Below are 20,909 nucleotides of genomic sequence, written 5' to 3' on the forward strand. Positions count from 1 at the left end.
TGGAGAATTGGACTTTATATCCACTATGGTACTCGGGCACTATTCAATCTTAAATATTTTATAATTTAAATAAAATGTTCAAAAATATTTTAGAAATAAATACAAATTTCATTGAAAAAAAATCATGGATTAGAAAAAAAGCACCTACTTTAATAAATTGTTTGAGAACAAATGATAAGGGATTATGGCCTATCCATTCTTTATTATTTATGTAAACAACAGTCAATAAATGTTTTAAAATTTAAAGTTTGAAAATGTATTTTACCTATTATTGAAGGTAACAAATTTACTTTATTATTTGACATTTGTTAAATAATTTATAAATTATTACTGTCTAATTAATTTAAAATGTTGTTAATGATCTATATTGAATAACTACATATTATTTTTATAATTTATAATAATAATATATAAACATATAAATTAAACAAGTGTATTATAATACAATTCTGTAGATACTATTTTATTATCAATAAATTATATTATTATATTATTATTTGTTAATAATACTTAAGTATATTTAAAGGAACAGTTTCTTAACTAGGTAGTATAGATTGTAGCAGGTGTATAGGTATTTTGACAAATTAAAATAATATTACATGCTTAATATAAAAGCATAAATACCTTTACATGTTGTAAAATAAAATAGTTTTATGAAGCTTTTTTCTTTTCTAGTCACCTTCATTATTGAAGAAGTTAATATTTTGCTATAAGAGTGTATTCTTATATTTAAATATGTGTGTGCAATTAGGTTGATTAATTTAATTGTGTGAGGTCTTGCATGTCTGTTAGATAGTATAGACTATAGAGTATAGACAGGTCTGTACAGGAGTTAACATATATTAGGTACAGTGGTTAAACTCCACAACTATTTTCTATAAAAAAAAGTGTAAACAAATAACAAGTAATAATAGTTTTATTGTATAAATAATATATATATTATATAATTTTATATAGGTAATTAATAATAATATACCTTTTATATAAAATGTTAAAGAACAACAGACTAGTTTTAACAATTAATTCTTTCATTGTTTAAAATTTTAAATCATACATCTAAAGAATTTATATTACATAAATATTTTATTCAAAAAAACGTATTTTTAAAAATATACAATCATAACTTATTGTGACAAAATTACAAAAATCAATATCAATGACATAAAAAAATAAAATACATTTAAAATATTTTAAACAAGAATTCAAATTTTGGTGGGATTTCGGCATGCATTTAACCCACTATAAATGGCGGATAATAACTTCACATAATATCACTAATTAGCAATCTAGTTTATTATCTATATCTGTAATAATCAAAGACAGGAGCACCGCTTATCACTGGCCCATCGTCTTTTGTTTTCAAAGTTGTTGTACGTCGTGCAGAATATTTTTTTTAATTTTAGCGTGTTGACTAATTAATACATAATTACTTTGCGATATTTAAACTCTTTTTTTATTGATACAAAATATAGTATCACATAAAATTAGTTTAAACATTTTATTTTTATTGATTCCATTCATATACATACATTGTACAGTGCTTGGTGATGTTACCGTAAACACACGACGTATGTATTCTGAAAGCATACTATACTTTTAAAAATGTTATAACAAGAGATCCAACTACCTAACTATTTTATAGACGAATAGATTAAATACTACGTCATCTATAAAAAAACTTCAAAACACGAGCATCAGAATACATGTGTCGTATTCATTCCAAGACCAAGTGATCAATGCTGACAAAGTCCATCGGTTCAGTTTTTCATTATTTATTAACACTACATTTAAAAAATGCATAAGTGTGTAGTGTGCGGTAATTCTACTACGTGGACTAGGGACACTCGTCCTGAAGTTCTTTATCATGGGTAACTATCTATTGTTTCTAGAAATTTGTTCGCTCATACTGATGTGAAACAAAATATATCTAGAGTTTAATGCCATATGATAGAAATGATTCATGGACAATTTTAAACTGGTTTACTTAGTGGATTTCTATGTTTTGTTCATTTTTTACTACTTGAATATATTAGTTGTTATTGTAATGATTGATGTTTGCTTTGATATAGTTTTCCTAAAAATGAACAATTAAGAAGAATATGGCTTAAAGTTTTGGGATTCGATCATTGTTATGATTGGCAACGGATATGTAGTGATCATTTTTTAGATGAAAACTATAGACCTGGAAAGAAGCGATATTTATTACCAAATACTATTCCCCAACCTTATGATAAAAATTGTGATGCAAATGATGTTCTTTCTAAGTAATGACTTTTGATCTTTATAGTTAAATTGGTACTTTTCTGTTATTCATACTACCGTGAGTTTCAATTCTGTTATTTTGACTACCCCACTGATGATGTGACTAATGTCAGTTCACACGATTATCTGTTAGTATGGATCTTTGGAATTTATTGAACAGTGAAAAAGATTTCTTGAATTTTTTTTAAGAAGAGGGCTTACTTCCAAAACACCATGAATGCAAAAATGGTCATAAAAAAAAAACTACATTTTCAAAAATGTAATTTTTTGGAAATACAATGTCTTGACATGTCAATATTAAACCAATATTCATGACTTGTATTATTTATTAAAAGACGGAACTATATAGTCTGGCAGGTAGTATCGGGGAAATATAATAATTGAGATAACAGAATTGTTTAGTCACGGCATCGAGAGGTAGTAGGGATAACACAAAAGTACCGTTAAATTTTTCATTTTCAATAATATTTTTATTTTTATATAGTTATATTATCCAAAATAACAATACAAAAACTGATATTAATGAACTCGTACTAATGGAACAGAGTCTTTTAAGGTGAGTTAATGAAAATTTTATTAAACTAGATTTTGTTATTACAATTATTGAAAAATCTAGAAAATTGACATATTCTGATGAAAATTATTAGATAGAATATGCATTTTATAGAGAGGAAAATATTAAAATTGCTTTTATAAATAATAATAAATTACCAAGAAGGTCATATGGAAAAATTAAACTTACTACAACTAATGAAAGTATGCCAAGGCTCCAAACTGAACGATATGGTGGACAAATTCTTACATTTATTGATGGTGACAATATTCAAACAGTCATTGAAAGAAATATTGTACCAGTATTAACAACTACTAAGGTAAAAATACTATAAAAGAGTCTTTAATCTTTTTAAATTCAGATGTCTTTTGAGTCGCTAAAATGTATTAAAAAATATTTTGAAGGGCACCATAGTTTATTTGTAAATTATTGTTTAAGTACAAATAAGTTGATGTTATTTTAAATTGGTGTCTTAAGGTTTATTGATAATAATTAATTAACTAATATAAAATTGTAATTAACATATAATTTATAATATTAATTAGGAGGGGGGGGGGGAGGAGATTAAATTTTTTTTCACAAATATCTGAAAATTGTTTTGTTATTTATAAGTTTCGTGGATAAAGGCACAATCTAAATATACCACTGGTTGTTATACATCTCAGTTTTGCCAAAAGTGTATCAATTTTGAATTTACTGTCCTGATAGTGTTTTGAAGCGGCAAATTCTCTCAGTATTGAATTTTTATGATTTATTGTAAATAGTAAAAAAAAAAAATAACGTAGTTTTGATAAATTATATAATAAATTGATAGTCAAGATGTATTTAAAACTTATTTTTAATTTATAAACCATAAATTGTAAAAAAAAAAAAAATAGTAATAGCACAATATTTGCTGAAAAATTTTATAATTAATAATTTAAAAAAAAAAAATATTTTTTGGATTGATAATTATTATTATTCATTATTTTTCTGTTTGACACAAAAATGTTTGTAATTGCTAATCTATATTTTTTTTGGTTACTTCCTCATCAATTTGGTACAATTTTTAACATTGAATTTAAATGTTAGTTTTACTTTATAAATGTAAGCATGTAGTTGATTACTGGTAGTTGTAGAATTTTTTCCTTAAAAAAAAACTTATGGAAAACCTGTATCCTGTAAAATAAGATAGATTAAGAACTTCATTTCAGAAATATTTTAAATACAGTAATTCTTTTTCAAATAAAAATACATTTTGACCCAACCTCTAAGTAAATGTTCATAATTAAATTTATTAGTGTCATGTATTGATATTTGATGATATTTTGTTTAGGCTCATTTAATCATTAATGTATCTAATTTAATACCTAATATATAGACTCTGAATTTTATATTCAGTTATAAATTTTCTCTAATATAAACATTTATTTTTATAAATGGTTATATTATGTTTTAATTTTAAAGGACTTCACTTTGGGAAATGGATTACGATGTTCCGTTAAAAATTGCTTCAACAGACATTCAGAACATCTTAGTCTCTTTGGATTTCCAAGTGATTTTACTTTAAGAAAAAAGTGGATAGAAAATTGTGGATTAAATTTTGATCCTACTAAAAATAGTGTAAGAGTATGTAGTGTTCATTTTGAAAATGATTGCTTCACAAATTCAAAAAAAAGGAACAGATTGAGACCTAAAGCTGTTCCGACATTATTTTTAGATAATGGTAAGAAAAAAATTAATAATGTTTATTTTATTTTGTATTATGTTTTTAAATTATTAATTAGCATTCTATTAATATAGTTTAGGTATGTATAAGGTTTTATTTTAAATTAGGTAATCTTTAAACTATTTCTTTTAAAAACAAAAATGAACAATATAATAAATGTTTTATCCCGAGGTTTTATCCTTCAATAAAAAAAACAAATATTTTATTAATAAATTAGAACAAAACAAGCCCATGTGTTAAAAACATCAGTTCATGACCACAAAACCGTTTAATTAACATTAATATATATATTTTTAATAGTGTTAAATGACAATTGACAATCTGTAATTTATTAACTATTAATTATTAAATATGAAGAATGTATACTGTATTTTTAATTATTTTTTTTACGTAAATGTAAAATATTATACTTCTTTTGCGGGCCAGTAGTTTGACCACCACTGCTGAAGGAGATAGAGAAGATCTTGTTGCAGTTTTTAATAAGTTGTAGTAAGAAATTAATCTTTCAACATTTGCCGAATGTGGTTTAGCAGATAGAATGCGAGCCCATGAAAAAATATAAAATTAATAGTAATTTCTATACACATTAATTAGTAAAAAATTAAAATTAAAAATAGTAATATATTAAAATTATTTACCACAGCAGTACTAAGAGATTTCCATGAATCATTAGATAATAACGATTTTAGACAATTGTTTATCTTTTATACATAGTATCCCAGCAGATTTTTTATAAGACGCAATAAAATCACCCAATTCAAAATCAGGACAGATTACTAGATGTGCTTCTTTAAGTTCTTCATCACTTACTTTTTCTAAAACTTTCAATGGAAGCCATTCAGATGAATAAAGACGAATTGTTGAGGTAATTAACAATAATACGAGTATGTTAAATTGCATAATTTTGTATTTGCAAGAACAAATGTTTATCTGATACCTACATATAAATTATGTTTCTTTTTTCTTGATTGTTGACTTTTATTAAATAATTCAATGTTATGAAGTTTAATGATATTTTTTTCAATTTCTGGATTATGAGTTACAATTATGTTTTTCTTGAACACATACTCCCATCCACCCAATAACAGACTTACTTTTAAATTTTCAATCATTTGGACAATTGTGTTTTTTTCTTATTTCTATATCAAATATTAATACATCATCCGTTTGAATTTTCTTTTGAAATCTACTATAAAAATAACCAAGGTTTGTTAAAAAGCAAAGCAACATCATCTTGTCATAATCTGTCAATATTTTATAAAATCCTTCTGATCTAACATCATTATCTTCGAATTTCTTTAAAAAAAAAAATATTTATTTAAAATACGCCAATTTTTTAGAATTCCTAGAAGTAAGTTGTATGTAAATTCAGTCCACCTCACTTCAAAATATTTTGGCTACTGTGAAAATTCATACCTTCATTATTTGCTATATCTTTTAATTCTTTGGTTCTGAAACCAGATTGATGGAAGTATGAAGATATAGCCTAAACATGCAACAATAAGTTTATGCACTTCAATTACATTAGATGTCAGTTGTCCCCATGCTAAGGCACTTTTATGCACAGCACACCACATTTTTAGTAATGGTCCTTGAATATTATTTGAATATCTATTTGAATCTAATAATGCCCATCAATTTTTTTGTCCAATATTAACACTTGCACCATCCGTTGCAGTTGAAGACAAATTGGATAAAAAAATCTTCAAATTGCATTAAATCTTGTATTAAAGATTTAACTACTTCATAATATCCAATCACTCCTTTTTGAATAGGCTCTTTAAAACCTATAAATACTAGTTCAGAATCTCCATTTGTTGTGATTATTTTAGCCAATACATGAATGTTGTCAATCTGTGTTCTATCAACAGAACCATCAACTCTGAGAGATATAGCTAGTGCTGTCTTCAGCTTATTCATTAATAAAGGTTTGTCTGTTTCAACTATTGAGTTAATTAATTAATTATGTGTAGTTGAATTAATGCATTGTAAATCATCTTCTTTAATATCAATTTTTTTAAGGGGTTCTAAAAAATTTAATTGACTTTTTTTAATTTGCACAACTTCTCTTGATGGCCAAGACCAAGCACTGAGAGTACCTCTTTTAGCTTCATTAAATACTATTCAATCATACATTTTCAATTTTTAGAGCTAATGTTTCATTATGTTTTAAAACAAGTTTATTTTAAAGGTGCATTAATATTAACTTCTGATACTGATAAATTTTTCACATTTTCTACTTTTATACATTCTTTATGTTCAATAGAAGCTAAATGATTAATTAAAATTTCATCTCTTGGAATTGTACCTAACTCAGTACAAATAGGTGGCAAATGATTTTTTTGTTTGGTATGCAATAAAACAGTAGATTTATGTTACATGAATGGAATATCTAATCATGGTATGACCTTTTTCATTTTTTACTTTTTCATAACAAGGATCCCATTTAATTTTGTTTCTAATTATTATTAGGTATTTCAGTACTACTAATTACAGAAACATTTCTTTTCACTTCTTCTATTTGAGTAACATTAACTGTTGAAAAGTTAAAATAATTAAACTACCTATGTTAAAATAAATTTAAAATAATAAAAAGTTGATTGGTAATTCAAATTAAAAATTGTTACTAAATAGTAAATATTTACATTTAACAATAATAATATAGTTATTGTACTTATAAATAATACAATACGAATTTATACATAAACCGTAGGTAAAAAAAATTTTTTATTTGAATACCTATCTACTCGTATCCTGTTAATTTGCTTAATCAAGTTTGTTCATACTTATTTAACCAAAATATAATAATAAAAAAATATAATAGGTAATCATAGGCTTATACTGAAGTTTATATTTTATCATCATATGAAATGCAAATCAAAATAATTATGAAAAATTTATTGTATTATTTATATACACATTTATACATATTTATTATTTTCCAAGTAGCATTGACGTTTACTTAAAAAATAATAAAAATCAAACTTTCAATATCATATTACGTATTATTGTATTATTGTTATTTTATATTTTATAGTATAATACCACTAATACCTATCATCAATTTATAATATTTATTATTTTGTATGATTCAAAGTTAAATACAAATAATAATAAATTTTAAAAATACTGATGATAATACTCAATATAATATGTATATTATAAAAATTAAAAATGAATAATAATTACTTTTGTTTGGAAATTTAGTACATTTCTCAATATTTCCATCATCCTCCGCTGTTCGTTTTCTAATAATAAAATGATCCATAGTAGTAGGTATAGCACTGTAGTAGTGTAGACGTGTAGTACTATATTCATTAATAAATAAATAAATATTTCTCGATTATAGTACCTGCTATCTAGTTTTCTAATTTAATAGTAAAATAAAGGAAAAACTAAAAAGGCGAAGACGTGAAGTTAGGTACTATAAACATAAAAAAGCGGGTAAGTGGGTATCGTTCTGCTGAACATTGGGGGTGGGGTGGACCTCTGACGAAGGTAGGTTAAATTTGAATGCAATAATAGGTATCATTGTATACGAAAAACGATTCTGAACGGAGACGGTTTATCTGTCTAGGATATATTATAGATTATTAAAAATTTTAAAATCTTAGATTTAAAAAGAAATTTTTTTATGAATTTCTAGCTTAAAATAATTTGCGAATTTCCGTGATTTTTACGTATGTTGTCAAAATTAAAATTTGAACGCATGTAAAAAAAATTGTGGTTATGCATTTCTTTTATTTTTCAACTGCTATTGTAAAAATATATTATGAGCCTTGTATTAAATTCTCAAATCTTAGAATTAAAAAGAAAAACTTTTATGAATTTCTATCTAAGATAATTTGAACATTGCCGTAATTTTTATGTATTTAGTCAAAATTTGAACTGTAAATGCTTATAAAAAAAATTTGTATATATTTTCAGAAAAATTGAAAATTTCAGTTGTCTATAAATATCTCAAAACAAGTTAAAAGATTTGAAAATTAAATCATATAAAGAAAATTCCAATCTAAATAATTTGTGAAATTTTTAAGTATTTACGACTTATACTTTTTGAATAATTACAAATATTTAAAATCATTTGAGGATAAATCGTTATCGTTACGCTATTTCATAAAAATTTAAAATTCAAACGCACTTAAAATTTTTCCTATAATGATGTTTCGAGTTTTCTCTATAGCTACTTGAAGGAAAACTAATAGAAAACTTAGTGTTGTATTTTTAATCCTTAGTTATTAACACAAAAAATTTTATGATTTTTTAACTTCAAAATTACTTGCAAATTTTCGCGTTTTCGACAGATTTCGTAAAAATTTAAACTATAAACGCTTATAAAAAAAAATTGTGACTAACGATTATTAATTTTTTTTAGCTAAAATAAGAACAACTCATAAGGAACCTTGTATTAAATTTTCAAGTTTTTTTGGTTTTCCAACATTTTTTTACCGGCACTTTAAAAAAAATTCTAAAAAAAAATTGAAAATTTCAGTGGCCTATAAATAACTCAAAAAAGTAAAAAAAAATTTGAAAATTAAACTGTATATAGATAGCACTACCATAAACATTTGGTGAAAATTTCAAGTATTTACAGTGATTAGTTTTTGAATTACAACCATATAAAAAAAAAATCGATTTTTTTGAAAACTGTTGGAAAATGTTTACTTTTGACCTCTATAATGCACCAAGGATATTTACTTTTACATCGGAAACCACTCCCAAAGTTTGAAATTGAAGCATTATTTCGACAAGTTATGCAGTACACAGACACAGAAAAAAAAAAAAAACACACATTGTAAAATCAATACGTTCATCACTTCGTTCAGAATCTAAAATAAAATAATAAAATGATTGCTACTAGTACCTATAACAGCTAAGTGAACCAGAATCTCAGAATCAGAAAATATTTATTTATTTTTCTATTTTTCTGATATTTAATTTATCACAAAAGAAGTTTTACCACGTATCTATGGCATGCGTATACAATTATAATATCTTAGTTCATGGTATCATAGTATCATACAACCATAGCGTAATAATGAAATAATATATTACTCTTATACTTTATATATAGCTTATAGTATTGATTAAAATTTAAAATATACATCATGCTATTCTTAGTTTTTTTCAATGACATTATCAAAGCCTTTTATCACACCACACACACACACGTCATACATATACTTATATATATATAATAATTTATCGGCTAAAATGCACTTTACCACGCCCCTCACGAATTTCAAAAAAAAAATTTTAAAGGCGTGGTTTTTATACTGATTTAGGAATTTTTTGAATTTTTTTGCGGAAACCATTATTTTGGAAGTTATAGCCCTCCAAAGTTTGCGATTTTACGTTTATACACATCCGCGCCACACTATATACTATATACTTGCAGAGCAACTCTAGGTTTTGACGACTGTAGCCGGCAGACGAAGGTGGATTCCTTTAGTTTGAAGACCGGAGCCATTTGTGTGTTACTTTAACTAACAAGGTTCAGTTTGCTTGTTAGGTCATTCGTCTACCCGTAGGGCAGGTACCTCCCCCCGCGACCCCGAAGGGGTCCCCCCAACTGGTTAGCTATTTAAGTCCCGGGGGGTTTGGGGTCCGAGCCCCCATCTAGCTCCAACCGGAGCCGGCAGGCGAAGAGTGCCACTATATACTTATATTACTTAAACTGACAAGGTACAATATAGTTATTAGCCTGTCTACTTGTTGATAATTGCAAAATAACTTAATAAAGCTTATTTTATTTTCATAAAGATAATTTAATTAACAATTTAGTAATAATGAGATAGTTATAAAATAGCGATATTGATATAAATGTAGAACGTAGTCCAATTAAAATTGAGCGCAATTGGTGTTGAGCGTATGCGTATTAACGTAGAATCGCAAACTTTGGAAGACTATAACTTCCAAAATAATGGTTTCCGAACAAAAATCCAAACAATTTCAAAATCAGCGTTGAAAAACACGTCTTTTTAAAAAAAAATTAGAAATTCGTGTAGGGCGTGGTAAAGTGCATATTTTGTTCCAATTCATCAGTCAATAATATATTTTTTTTTTTAGGGGTTTATTGGGCCTCTAAGACCATCCCGTCTCACAACCAAGTTTCCATCCTTCTCTATCCAAAGCTAGATTTCTCCAATTGGAACAACCTCCCAACTGCTCAACGTCCTTCTTTACAACATCTTCCCAGAGGCCTTTTACCTACAGGGTTTTGTTCAATCACTGCATGTAAAAGTGGATTTTGGCTCCTCCAAGGGCCAGCCCACCGTAGTCTTCTGCTTCTGATGACCTCCAATATGCCCGCACTACCATACAGTATTTCCAGCTCTATGTTCTTTCTTCGTCTCCACTCCCCAGTTATTTCGTCTTTGACCGGGCCATATATTTTCCGCAACACTTTTCTTTCAAAGACCATGAGCCTATGCTCGTCCATTTTTCTAATTGGCTATGTTTCCGATCCATACAATACAACCGGTCGTATTAAGGACGTATATAATCGTTCCTTCATTCTTCGCGATACTGTTCGTGAGCTTAGTACCTTAGTCAGTCCATAATAGCATCTATTCCCGGCTTGAATTCTTGCTGCTACCTCGTTTGCTACATTATTTTTTTCGGTCAAAATAGAACGTAGATATTTGAACTGTTCTACTCTTTTAAATCGTAGTTATCCACTCTTATGAACTGACAGAAAGGTAGTTCCCAGTCAATAATGTAACCATAGAATAATAGGATAAATAAATAGGATAAAACCGATACCACCGATATAGGCCTCGGTTCAAGTATTGGCTCATCCTTAGAAATAACTGTGAAAAAATGAAAATAAATGTTAGTTTAATTTCTAAAACATGATGTATAATTTTAACAGATGTGATGGATACAAGAAATATTTTATCATCAAGTTTACGTGTCAATAGTGGGCTTATTCATGCAAATAAACCATCTTGTTCATCCTCAAATTATATTGCAAATGTGGAATCTAATCAAACTCCCTTATTGGTTTATATTGACTCGACTACTCGTTACGCTAAGGTTTAAAGTATAATTAACTTTACATTAATAATATCATATTTAATTATAAGAATAATACATTTTTTTTATTCTTATTTTATTTTATCAGCTTTGAAGGCCTATAGCTGTGAAACAAACTTCCACCCATTTCTCTCTATCTTGAGCCACTTCATTTAAGTAGTTTATTCCTAGGTGTTTTTTGTCTTATAAAATATTTATATGATCTTCTCAGAAATATTTCGTTTTTGTTTAAAATTAAGAAAAACTTTAATGTATGCAACATAATTAATAACCTGTTATGCATTAGATGTTAGTTTTTAAATTGTGTGCTAAGCAATAATATATATATATATATATTACTCGGTCTTTTGCAAATTTCTGTCAAATTATTACAAGAACACATTTAAGTTGTTTTCATAGCAACTTATAATTCTTAAAAACATTTAGGTATCTACAATATTTTTTTATACTTGCTTTCAGTTTCAACTTTAATACAATTTGTTTGAATGGCAAAAATTGTGTAAATTAATTTTGTAGAGTGTAACATTTATTAAGTTTATAAGCTATTCAATTTTTATTGTTAATGCTCGAACATTTAGTATAAAATTCCTCATTGTTCTTGCTAAAACCCAAAAATCTATAAATAAATAATCAAAATGTTATCTTTAGATATTTTAAGTTTAGATATTAACATAATTATCTTTTTAAATGAAGAATACAATGTAAGTTATTTTCTTGGAAATCAAAAATATTATTTGTGAGGTAAAAACCATCTGAGATATAATAAATTATATTTTACTACTACAATAACATTATAAAAATATTTAGATAAGTTGAAAGTTATAGCCTACCTTTTTCACGCCCTCTGTATTATTAATTAAACTACTTCGTAACATAAGAAGGCAGACTGTCTTTTTTACTTCCATAAAATCGTTTTTGTATTTAATGATTTATAATTAAATTAGAATTTAACAAACATATTTGTCACTTACTCAATAATGAGGGTTCAGCAGAGCAACTTCAACATTATTTTTCATTTAAATGTACATTTTTGTCAAACTTAAAATAACTATTTATCAAAGTTTATAAAAAATATAGTTTAAACTATTATCAAGTATTGGTTAGCATTATATAGTATATTAAGTATAATTAAATACTTTTGTGAACAAAATTAGTCTTTGTTCAATTAGATCAACGATTTCTTATTTTAATGTTACATAATATATATATGTATATTCATGCATAGGTAAATGTAATTTATTTTATAAATTTAGGATTTTGAAGCTTATTGTTCTGTACCAGGATGTATAACTAATACTGAAACGTATAAAGAGGTTGAAGATATTTCCCTTTTCGCACCAACAAAAGTATTTTTTTTAATCATTCATTAATATTGTTTCGAAATAACTTTTGTTTTGTCTGTTCATTGAAGATTGTATTGTATATTTTGTAGGATTGTGTAAATAAGTGGAGCTCAATTTTAGGTTTACAGTTGACTGTAAACAGTATTGTATGTGAAAGACATTTCAGACCTCAGGACATACTCAAACCCGAATTATTGGTAAATGGTTTGAATGAAAAAGTAAAATCATTATCACCTGATTCTTTGCCGGTACCAATTGATGCTATGCCATCATCATCATCTAATATTATGCCAAAATCTAATACTATGCTAGAATTGAGAACATATGGAGGTAAATTAAAAAGACCAAAAGCCAATGAAGCTGATAAACAGTTATCAAAGAAAATCAGAAACAATGTACCAGGTTTGTAAAATATTCTTATAAATATAGGTTAAAATGTTTCTAATGAATTACCTATTCATAAACATTTTCATTATTTAAAAATAAAAATAATAATTTTTTCATAAATTTATTTATAATACTTCAATGTAATATGCATAAATCAAAAGCCACTTTTGAAAAAATGTATTTATGTATAAATGAAAATAAGAAGTATACTTCTGTTACAGAAGACACATATCAAAACATTTCAACTTGCGATGTAGAACCAACATTAAAATTGAACAGTTCAGAATTTATTGACAATAAAACTATATTTTTTAAACCTATTTTTACCACAGATACACCTTATTCATCTGAATTGCCCAAAATAAAGACTCCAGTAATTTCAAAATGTATTTCATTGGCCAGAAATTCAGAGGTACATGAATCTATTTCATTAGCCAGAAATCCAGAGGTACTACATGATTCTTATTCAGATAATAATTCAAATACCTCAGAATGTATAATAATTGATGATGATACTGAAGACAATGGATTTATTTTTGAAATTTATAAAAGTATTGTACTTCCGAATTTATTTTGGAGGGTTAAACATCTTAGTACACAAAATGTAACAGGTTTTTATCAACGAGACATGTTTGATTTAACTGTGAAAAAGATTCTTTTTTTCAATAGTCTTGTGCCAATTATACAAGTTTATGGGAAGAAATACGAATATAATAACCCTATCACAACAATGAAAGAGTTAGAAAATCTTTTAGAAAAAATTGATGATATTGAAGAATGTTTTGGTATGGATGGAATTGTCCATGAAAGATGTATAGGTTATTTTGAGGACACTTTAGATGATATTGAAATGTGTTCTGCTTGTCAAGGGATCAAAACAGATCAAAGTTTACAAAAAATTAATGCAACCATTGAATTTAAATCCAAAACTATTGAAAGTCTTGAAAGGAAAGTAAGTTTACTGGATGATCATAATTCATAAGTTCTTAAGTAAAACACTCATTATTTCAAAAACTATTAATGTTTATAAAAATATTTTTTTTTACACGCTTAAAATCAAAAAAAATCTTTTTAAAAATATGTATTAATGATTTTTACCATCGCAATTTTTAAATTCTTAACTTTTTTAATGACAGCATACATTCATAGTTTCATTTTCTAAAGTTGAATGTTTTTTGGAGTATTTACATAATGTATAAAATTTCAATTGTGTAGAAATTAGTTTATCAGTTATAAATAGGCAATGGAAGTTGTAGAAAGTAAAAAAGGAATAATATGCACAAAAAATTAATAATTATTTATAAGTATAAAAATTTAAATAAAAAATACCATTTTAATTTATAAGAAATTTATGAATTTACTATTTAAAAAATCTTAAAATTATTGACGCGTATCAAAAATTCGATGACGCAATGGCACTTCAGTAGGGTTAATGTATTGAGTGTCTCAAGTTCAAACCTGTTTTGATGGCCCAAACTATTTACTCTGTTTTCAAACTTTGCATAATCTACAAGTCCTTAACTATTATTATACTTGAGTTGTGTGTGTATAAAAGTGGATTTTAAAATAACAAATACTACTAAAAATTGTAAATGTTTAATTTTTCGTAACTTTCAATTCCACCTCAATAGAAATTCAGGCAAATATGAAATGGTAATGCGTTGAAAAATTGTAGTGCATATGTAAAAACGAATCATTATAAATCAATTCTAATTGATATTAAAGTCATATTCATGAGCCGAATACTATTGAATATTTAAACACAAAATTTTGACAAAATTACAAAGTTTAAAGTTTTAACTATAGTATTTTGACAATTATTATTTAAGTAATACAATCTATTAATCTAGTTAATCTAGTATCTATCAAGGTATAAATAATCAATTTTATGAATCACATCAACAACATTGTATGCGTATGAGCATAGGTAGTACCTTAACTTAACTTTTGGGTGCATCTATCCACATACCTCAGAGCACAAATGGGATTTAACCAGGGCCGGCCCAAGGTATTTTGACGCCCCGGGCAATTTTTTAAAAGGCGCCCTTAATCAAATGCTCTATAGTACATTTAATACTTTTATACTTACCTACATATTTTGTTTTAAATTCTTATATTTATGGATAGGTAAAGAATTGCAAAACTTTTTGGATAGAATTTATTATTTTTATAATTAATATGTATTCAGATTATTTCTTTAATCGTGTACAATATATTAAATATTACTAATAATAATTTATTTTAAATAAACATTTTTTTTCTAGATTTTAAATCAGCAAAATGTTGTATTGCTTCGTTTAGATCTAATTTAGAAACTATATCATTTTCTATACTGATTAATGCTAAATTGTTGAGACGTTCTTCTGTCATTGTTGATCTCAAGTACGTTTTTATTAACTTCAATTTGCTGAAACTTCTCTCGCAGCTTGCAGTAGTTACAGGAATTGTCATCATAATTCTTAAAGCGACCCATAAGTTTGGTAAGGTATCTTGTAATTTGTTATCATAAATAAATGTTAAGATTTCCAATGGACAGCTATCTTTTTTAGAGAATAATGATCATACAATCTCAATTTTATTACACAAATCTATACCATTCGGTTCGCACTGTGTCTTATCTTTATTCTGATCGTCAAGTTTTAAATGTAGATCCTTACACGATTTGTAATGATTTACATTCGTACAATTTGTATTTAATCGGTATTCTTTATTTTATATCAAATTATACAATAGTTTCATTATTTAACAATTTTCACAACAAAATATTTGGTACTCAGAGAGTGTACAGTGAAAATAAGGTATCGGGACTTACATAAAAGGGTGGGAATTATTACATAAAACTCACGTTTATGGTTTGGCAGTTGATTTGAGCGGTTCCCGACGTCGCAACACTTGGAGTGCTGGGTGGTACTTGGCAGCGTACTAAAATCGAAAAAGTCGACAACCCTCAGTGGTGTTAGCTATCCACTGTCCTGATCCCCGGTATCTGTGGTTGCTCCTCTCTGGAAGTCCACTTAATGAATGACAATTATTTCTTATTAGAAATTACTTCTCGGGAACACTAGCCTGTGGCACACCCGAGTATAACGTCAGTTTATTACCGTCCGGTTTGTGCAGGCTAGGATAAGTGCTGTTTGTTGTTTGGTGAGTGTGTCCATGTATAACAGCAGTTTATTACCGTCCAGCTCACAACATTCACCGATCTCGACAGGGACGAAAGTGGTTACTAGCTCGTACTTATGCTATTGTGGGTATTAGCTTCATTTGCAGTAATGGTGTTTTGACTTTCACGTGTTCGGCAAGTTCCGTCATGCCTTTGAGAACTTGGTGGCGGTAAATCGGTATATCTAAAGGTGTTGATGCCGAATCCGAAAACCGTTTGTTGCTAAGTCACTGGGTTTCTTGTGGAAAAGCGTTTTTCTGGCGGGTTGAGTCCTTTTCCGGAATCAGTTGCTCGGCTGCGCCCTCTGTGTTGCGCCTCATGAAAATACTGTACGCTCTCGGCCGTTGTATTCCACGTGATGTGCGCGAGAGCGCGCAGTGGCTAGATATTAGGCTAATACGGTATCGAGATACGAGAGTGCGCCACTTACACGAGGCACTCCGTTTTGTCTCGTTACAGATTTTAATAGATCTTCGTGGCTTTTATTTTATTTTATATTGTATAAAAATCCCCAAGTATCATAAAATTCTTTAATTTTTTCAAAACGTTCAGAAATAGAAGATATTGCTTGGTTTAATATGTTATTAAATACATTCTGTTTGAAATATAATTCTGGGTTTTGGGGTTCTGAAGCTTCGTCTCTAGATTCATAATTAAATTGTTTTTTTCTACGTATTACACGAGTGACTCTAAATTTCGGTTCAACATTTAATTGTAAAGCTAATTTTTCAACAGATTTTATAGCTTCTGTATGTCCAGTTATTCTATAATCTTGTAAAACCTTTGTACAATTATCCAAAAGTAAAACCGCGGTCCTAATATCCATTTTTTAACTTTGCATTAACTTACTAACAAGGTTAACTTTTGATAAAATATCGACTAAAAAATCGAATCTCTCTATAAATTGAATTAATGAATTAGCTTCAGAAATAACTAAATGTCAGCAGTATTTAATTCAGTTAACTCTATCAGTGCATCTATTATTTGTGATATTTCATTTTTAATAGCATTAATACAATCTATTCTAGATTCCCATCGAGTTTCGCATAGTGGCTTAACAGTTAAAGATTTTACATTTTTTTTTTTAATATATGCCAACGTCCAACAGATGCAGAGAATAAAACATAAATTCTTTGAATCGTCCCAAAAAAGTTCTTTGACTCAATAGAACAAGAAACACTGTCTCCGACTACTAAATTCAGTGAATGGCAACCACATGGCATAAAAAAAGCTCGAGGATTTGCTCTTAATATTCGTGCTTGAACGCCTTTATTTTTGCCCTTCATGTTTGCCCTATTGTCATATCCCTGACTTCTACAGTCATTTAGTTCTAGTTCACAACTTTTCAACATACTTAATATAGACTCATAAATTCCTTCACCAGACGAGTTGAATATTGGTTCAAATTCTATAAAATGTTCTTTAATGCACATTTCGTCGGTATCAAAAATTCTCAAAGTCAAAGAAAGTTGTTCAACATGATTAATATCTCGAGTACAACCTAACATAATACTATTATATTTAGCTTTGCGAACTCGACTTAGTATATTGTCACGTGTTAAGTTCCCAATTATATTAATAATTTCATTTTGAATAGTTTTTCCACAATAATGTACATGAGTTTCACGAAACATGACACGACGAACGTGTTTATTTATTACTAAATCAAATTTTCCTATCAACTCGACAAGACCCAAACAATTTCCATTATGATGTGTAAATAACTTGTCCGAATAACCTCGAAATGCTAAATTATTTTTCCCAAGAAAAATTGTAATTTCAATTAATCGTTCTAAAACTTTTTTCCAATGTTCTCTTTCAGCAACTATTTGTTTTTGTAAGCCTGCTTCGATTGATTTGTTTTCTTTAAGCCTTATATTAGTTTCCAACCACATACTAGCACATTTGATATGATGAGGCGAATTCTCGTGTGTTTTTAAATACCCGTGTACATGTTTCCAGTCTTTTAACCCATCTTTGGCTAAATTAGATCGACTCGTAGGATCAAATATTTTACCAAAAAAACAAAATACTGCATTAACTGTTTCGGAGTACACTAGCCATTTTCTTAGATATTTTTCTCCGTTACTTATAGTTCGAAAAAATAACGAATATGAAAAACTACGGTTATTATTATCTTTAGGAAAATTAAAATTTTTCATATAATCAATAGACATTTTGGGTCCTGTTGTTATCAAATAATCTTTGTCAGTAGATGTTAATTGTTCAGGCCAATATGCTATATCATTGAAATGTTTTGAACTAGTTATTACGTCAAAAGATTCATCGATATTTTTTGGATCATTCGGGAGTACCTATATTAGGAATATTACTACATTCTTCGTCATTACTAGAACTATTTTTAAAATCATTTATTTCATTAGAACGATCTTCTAATTCACTCTTAAATGTCATATTAGGGTTTTGTACGTTCATATTAAATTTGAAAAATGATGAAATTTTTGGATATTTTTCAACTTGTAATTGCTGTTCTAGTTTCCTTTTACGATTTTGATAACCACTAGCTTTTTTTGGTGCCATTTTTTGTCTACCAATTAATATATTAAATTAAATAGCATTAATTTATGAGCGCTGTTTATAATTTATTATTACAAAAGCGTAGATTCAAAATTGCTACTATTATTTAAAAATGCTTACATATTTTTGACCGATACCGGTGACACCACTAACAACTGTTCAACTTTACCAGCAAAACAAAAATGAGAAATAATTGTACATCGTATTCATAAATACGAACATTATTACAGATAACGACAATAAAAGGCGATAGGTAAATGTACGATTAATAAATATAATAATAACCAACACAGTCCAATATAGCAACTATCTTATATCTCAGACGTATCGGCTGTAAGGCTGTAACACATACTTTTTTGGTTTTCCCGAGTTAATGATTATATATTATTGTACCTATATTATTTTTTAATTATTTGTAATATAATAATAAAAACTGGAAAGTGAAGTAAATCTATAAAAAAAATTATATAACAGAATATTCTGTCATGGGTAATTTGGTCATTTAGATATAATATTGTCAATACTCAATTTGAATAAATATTACGCTAAAATTTATAAAATATTCGTATATTAAAAGCGCCCTTAAAAAAAGTAGCGCCCCGGGCAACCGCCCGGTTTACCCGCATCTTGGGCCGGCACTGGATGTAACCCATATTTTCTTCCAAACATTGTTTTATTTTATTTTTAATGATAACTTAATATTATGCAAATTATGTTTTTTCAAAAACATTTACTTTCCAAAATAATGAGTGTCTTACGTTAAATAGAAAATCCTTATATAAGTGGCTTATTAGAATATTTTATTTTTTATTTTATAGATCTCTGAAAGGAAAGCAAGAGTATTAGAACTAAAGAAAATAATAGAAGAAAATAAAAAAAACGCATTTTGTTAAGAGCTTTAGAACCATCTGGAATTACAGATATTATGAAGTTTCGTTATTAATTGAATTCTTTAATGATAGTTGTATTTGCTTATTTTTAAGTAGTTTATTGGACATTTATTTTAATTTTAAATATTATAATTACATATTATATATTGCACTTTTTAAATAAAGTGGGAATACTATAATGTTTATAGAATAATAGAATATTCAATATTATAATCTTACTTTATTATTTCATGATAAGGTGGTTTTTCTATACTAAAAAAGTATCAACATTTTAATTACTAAATGTATTCCATTAGTTATGTTGATATTACGTTATTACTTATATAATTTATTTAAGATCGGAATATTTAATAAGTAAATTGGATTTTACTTGACTCTAATGTAATTAATTTTAAATATTACATCATGTAATAAACTTTATTCTAAAACTGTTCATTTTCTATTTATAATGTAATATTTCTAACAATTATTACTCATAAGCAAAAATTATCATCTTGATTTTCTTAATTTCAGACATTAATAATATAAAAATCAACTTCAAGAGTCTGCAACCTTTTTGATTTTAATGCCTTAAAAATAAATATGTCTGTTAAATCAATGTTGTACAAAAAATAAAAATATTATATCATTTATTAATATATAATTTTTAAAATAAATATTTTGTTTTAGCCAACCAATTAATAAACATAGATTTTCTATTACCACTTATTATAGTGATTATGTGCATAAAAAATAAAATAAACGAAGTATTAAATATTGACAATTTTACCTACTTAAAAGGGAACTAAATGCATATTGAGTTAACATAAAATTCAAAAAAAGTAAAACCAAGTATGTTAAGTCCTAGTTTTTAGCAATTTTGTTGGAAGGTATACATTTGTCAAGAGCTATCCATGTATAAGTTTTCATAATCACAATTGCAATGCTATATAACAAATAATATATCAGATAGAGCAAAGATTTAAATTTCCCAGACAGCAAAATAAAGTTATTGAAATATTCCTATAAGATTTGAAAAGCAACGTAT

The 20,909-nt window shown here is 26.9% G+C and overlaps 1 pseudogene across 1 annotated transcript; it reads left to right on the top strand.

The window, feature by feature from the left end:
* The first annotated feature begins 1,342 nt into the window (after positions 1-1,342).
* LOC107168897 (uncharacterized) lies at positions 1,343-20,336 on the top strand (annotated as a pseudogene). Its single transcript, XR_016189371.1, has 10 exons — positions 1,343-1,868; positions 2,070-2,264; positions 2,747-2,818; positions 2,930-3,134; positions 4,262-4,520; positions 11,398-11,561; positions 12,815-12,907; positions 12,994-13,306; positions 13,513-14,243; positions 19,811-20,336. The product of XR_016189371.1 is annotated as an uncharacterized LOC107168897 (transcript).
* The last annotated feature ends 573 nt before the right edge of the window (positions 20,337-20,909 follow it).

Source organism: Diuraphis noxia, unplaced genomic scaffold (genome assembly GCF_037042655.1).
Source record: "Diuraphis noxia isolate RWA-SAM2 unplaced genomic scaffold, SU_Dnox_SAM2 contig0001, whole genome shotgun sequence".
Taxonomy (NCBI): Eukaryota; Metazoa; Arthropoda; class Insecta; order Hemiptera; family Aphididae; genus Diuraphis; species Diuraphis noxia.